Source organism: Moschus berezovskii, chromosome Y, assembly GCF_049115385.1.
Source record: "Moschus berezovskii isolate FMDL1 chromosome Y, NW_MosBer_1.0, whole genome shotgun sequence".
NCBI lineage: Eukaryota > Metazoa > Chordata > Mammalia > Artiodactyla > Moschidae > Moschus > Moschus berezovskii.
The window spans coordinates 490243-495278 of record NC_142489.1 but is presented as its reverse complement, the minus strand read 5'-3'; the positions used below and the strand labels follow the sequence as shown (position 1 = coordinate 495278).

The 5036-nt window shown below is 51.9% G+C and overlaps 1 pseudogene; it reads right to left on the bottom strand.

The window, feature by feature from the left end:
* Positions 1–1466: 1466 nt before the first annotated feature.
* On the bottom strand, positions 1467–3947 carry LOC129535099 (transcription factor SPT20 homolog pseudogene; annotated as a pseudogene).
* Between the last annotated feature and the right edge of the window lie 1089 nt (positions 3948–5036).

The window sequence follows — 5036 nt, the reverse complement described above, 5'->3', positions numbered from 1 at the left end:
TCCTGGGCTGGGGGAGAGGAAGCTGGGAAGAGTGCTGAATGGGTGCAGAGATTTCCCTTGGGGGATGAAAATGTTTTGAAAATAGAGGCTGTGGGTGCCCAACAGTGTAAATGGAGTAAATGCCACTGAATTGTACACTTTAAATAGGTGATCCCTATGTAAACTTACCACAATACAAAAAGGGGGAAAGAAAGGGATGAAGTGAACAGAAAAGTTCAGGGATCCTTTGAGCCCCACTGAAATAAGAAGGAAAAAAAGAGAGAAGAGGAAGAGGGGCGGCTGACCAATGGGTGACCACTCAGCAAGAGACAGAGAGAAGGGAAGGGGGCAAGGGGACATCACCTCGAATGTAACAAGGCTGAAAACACCGGAAAAACAAACAAATCGACTCATTTCCAAACGTTTAGCTATTTACCTTCTGCAAACAACACAGGGATCTCAAAAATGTGAATGATCTTATAGAGCGACAACCATCTCCCAGAAGTGCCTTTTCAAAGCTGCAGCCTGGAGGACACGACCTGGGCTGGGGACAACCATGCAAGCAAGCCCCCCACCCCGTGCTGCACACCTGGAGGGGTCCCAGGGTCTCAACGTTAAAGTGATAAGATCAATTTTTGGTACGTTCAGCTTTTTCTCCCCCAAAATGTCTAAAAATTGCATTTCATACACTGTGCAAAAACTTTAATATGGAAGTGCATTCTCTTCTGAAGGATGTTCTAATATTTCATAGGCCACTTCACTGTAGATTATGTACAGTGAAACCCTTTGTAAAAAGCCACGACCTTCCTGTGGCATGCTAACAGGGATGGACCTTGAAGTCAGGTTGCTCAGGAAATGAGCCCCTCATCAAAGATGACAACCGCAGGACCCCGCTTCTAGGAAGAATCTGCCACAGCCAGACTCAGACCCAGAAGGCAGAGGGCTGGGGTGGGGGCTGGGGGGAGGGAACCGAGGAGTTGGTGCTCCACGGGGAGAGAATGTCCCTTGTGCAAGCAGAAAAGAATCCTAGAGATGCACGACAAGGTGAATCCACCAAACGCCAGCGAGCCGGCCACGCAAAATGGTGAAGACGCCACAGTTCATGTGTTAGTAACTCATCTAAAAATTTAAGTCATCTTGTTAATACTAATTTTGACTTTCTTGGTATTACAGTTTTATCGCCTGAGAGAAATAACAGGGCTTCAGGAGTTTAAACTGACCATAGTTTGGGTCTGGATACACTTGAGAATATCGCCAAAAAAATAACTGTCCACAACCACCACCAAAGCCATGGCTTAAGTGAAATAATGCAAGTTTATTAAAGACCTTCGGGGCTTGTATGTAAAAATTGTGCCTCTGCGGAAGGTCTGCACATCCAAGAACGTAAAATAGTGACACATTAAATAAAACCCAAATGAGGTTGGCACTTGGGATTCATTTGGTGGCTGCTCTTGGATTTTTTTTAAAGAGAGAAAACCAGGTAGGCCTCAGGGCTTGGGGACGGCTGGGGGGCCTCCCTCCGGGGTCCCTGTAGTCTGGCTGCCTGGATTGGGGCCCCGAGGGGGCGGCGCGGTGGGGGCTGTGGGGGCTGCAACCAGCGGGCACCGCACTATCCTCCAGTAAATCGGCTGGTGCGGGGACTGTGAGGCCTGGATCCTGTGATGCGAGATGCTCAGCCCCCGGCCACTCTGGCCAGAGCCTGGTGGAGACAACCCGGGCACCCGGGGCTGCGGGGAGTCCTGCTGCCGTAGGAGGCGAACAACCACTGCTGGCTGGGCTTGGATGGTGGCACTGGGCTGGGCAGCGCCCTGTGCCCCTGGAGCCTGTAAACCCGGACACTGTGGACTTTGACCCTGTGGCCCTGAGGCTTGTGCCCGTGGGGCCTGTGCCCGTGGGGCCTGTCCCCGTGGTATCTGTGCCCCTGGACGCCGTGTGCCCAAAGCCTGGGCCACTGGCGGCTGAGGCCATTGCGGGGCCCGCTGGGGAACCAGCTGGTAGACACGTGGCTGCGGGGCTTGCTGCTGGCTGCTCAAGACCAGTGAACTGTGGGGGAGCTCCACCAGAGCAAAGGGCCCGAGGTCCGAAGCGTTTTTCAAAACCACCTGAATGGTTCCGGAAGGAGGGGGAGGAGGGGGAAGAGGGGGAGGAGGGGGAGGAGGGGGAGGAGGGGGAGGAGGGGGAGGAGGGGGCGTAGGACGAGGAAGCAGCGACGGTGGTGTGGACCTCCAGATCGGTAGCCGAGATCCTGCGGGGCTCTGGCCTGGCTGGATCCTCACAGGAGTGGGGGCCGTAGGGGCACGCCCTCTCCCTGAGGCCTGGGTATAGCAAAAGGGACCCACTACTCTGATGACCTTCAGGCCAGGGGAGATGGTCATGACCTGGACGTCCGAGGTTCTTTGTAAGGCGCCTGTGGTGGACGGGGCGGCCGCAGGAAGCGAGCTATCTCTGTTCAGCTGCACAGATGATCTCTGGGAAAGACTGGGTGGCTGAGGAGCAGGGCCAGGAGATGGACGGGCCTGAGAGCTTCCCGCCTGCTGTGAGGTAAAGCTGTCACCGCAGGAGCTCTTCTCTAGGATCCAGGGACGTCTCTTGAGTGGGGGTGGAGGTCTGGCTCCCCAGTCTGGCCCTGAGGACCGAATGGATGCAGCCCTAGGCTGTGCTGACTGTGTCCCTGGAGGCTGCCTGAGATGGGCTGAGCCACTGGAGCTGGGTGATGTCTGCACTGGACACTGGGCGCTCTTCTGGACCAGTTGCTCGGACTGACTGACCACTCTCCCAGCATCAATCTGTGGCCTGGGCAGGACACTCTTGAACTGGTCATCTGTGGAGGACTGGGGCAGACACGGCTCTCTCTCCCCTGTGGCTTCTTTCTCAGACCCATTTCCAGCGGCAAGTGAATTATCAGTTGGATGCATAACGGTCAACCTTGTTGCCTGGGATTGGCAGGCAGCCTCACCTCCAACTGCAGAATCACCTAGTACCTCCAGGGTTGGTTGTGACTCCTCATATCGGACAGACTTCTTCCCTTTAGCATATTTCTGCACATCCACTTGAGAAGGGACGGCCAAGTTACAGGGTCTCTGTTTCCATGTATCTACATACTTGCCTGCTTTAAAAGTCTTAAGGCCATGATGCTTACTTGTTTTACTTTCTCTTATTTTTTTGCAAGAAGTCAGGATTCTTAGCTCAGGAGGAGGTGGACAATGGGACAGCTCCTGTTGCCGATTCAGAGCAGGTGAAGAAAACCTCTTGAGACTCCTTTTCATGGGAAGAGTGTTCAGCTTTTGTTTGTTATAGAGCAGTCTGTTTGCAGTGCAGGCTACTGATACAGAAGGGTCTAGACACAGTGGTTCCGCTGTAGCTAAGATCAGTTGGCTCTCAAGCAAAAGTTTGTCCTCCTGGGTCCAGTTCTGGTCATCACTGGCTATGGCCTCTACATCGCAGACTAATGTCTGCATGGTGGGACGTAAGAGAATGTGCCTGCTTTGGTAACGCGGAGGTTCCCCGGCACTGGACTGCCTGTAGTCCCGTATCTCTGCTATGACACACCCCTGATGAAAAACGTTAACCTCAGACTTTTCCAGGAGATCCAGCAAAACAGGAGGTAATTCTTCTGCATCCAAGTATTCAAGCAGTTCCCCTTTTTCATAAGGCAGTCGAATGCTCTCTGAATACGATCCATGTTTCCCTTTGAGCATCAGGGAATAGCCCTGCTTTCCTGGGTACAGGTTGATCACCAAGCAGGGCAACGACTCTCTCCTAAGGAGCTTCTCTAACAGGTTCACATTGCTTTGTAATTCCTCCATAACCTCAGGCTGTTTTTCACATTCTTCAACATAAATGTCATACAGTTTTTCCTTGAGAGACGTCTCTCCAGTCGATGAGTATTTCCTTTTCGGAGGTCTTTGTTGGGCAGTTGCAATGATATACTCTGCACGATCCAAAGCTTGCTCTAGAGTCTGCTGCATGATCATACAAGATGGGGACCCTGTAAAAGAGAACATGGAAATTCGTGATGAACTCAGTCTTGCAAACGCGGCCACTCCACAGTGGAGCGAGCAGTGTACCTCAAAATGAGCACCAAAGAGCCCGCCCCTCAACAAGCAGAGCACCGAATACCTGCCACTTGGAGAAAGCCTCCACTGGTCTAGCCTCTGGCTGCTGCAGATGAGCTGGGAGTGGGTCCCACCCCGCCCTCAGGGCATTGCTCCACAGGCACGCATCCGGGTGTGCACAAGCAGATTCCAGTCTCATCATTCAGTTACCTACAGCCCACACTTCCTCCAAGGGCATGGCCGTGATAGACCTCTTTTCATATAACCTTGAAAGCAAACATCCCAAACTACAAGTGGCCAATGTAAAAGTCCATCAATTTTTTTGGTATGGCTTTAATACACACCAATTTTCATGGTAATCAGTTGCTGGGAAGGTCATGAAAGGTGGTCGTTTCTTTCCTTGGCGATCACGTCACCAAGAATTACCCACTGTTTTGGGAGTCTTTTGTTTGTTCCCAAGGGCAGGACTGCTCCTGGTGTCCATCGCCAGTTTAACACACCCAGTTCGTACCTCTTGACTCCAGGGACACTTGCTGTATTTGGCGCAAGCATCAGAATTCTTCAGCGACTCTCCCCATGATCTCCTGCCTGAGACTTTTCATAGAGATGTGCATGGTAACATGACATTCCTTCACAAAAGTGCTTCCCTTTTATTTCCTTAGCTATTTCAGAAAGGGCTTTTAGTGTGTGGTCAGTCAGTCAGTCAGTTTAGTTCAGTTGCTCAGTCATGTCCAACTCTTTGCGACCCCATGAATCACAGCACGCCAGGCCTCCCTGTCCATCACCAACTCCCGGAGTTCACTCAAACTCATGTCCATCGAGTCAGTGATGCCATCCAGCCACATCATTCTCTGTTGTACCCTTCTCCTCCCGCCCCCAATCCCTCCCAGCATCAGAGTCTTTTCCAGAGTGTGGTAGGTAAGTTATATTGTCTAGCAATTGCAGTTCAGGATTAAACTGTTTTAAAAGGTGGTTTGTCTCTGATAGGGTTGAGAACTATTG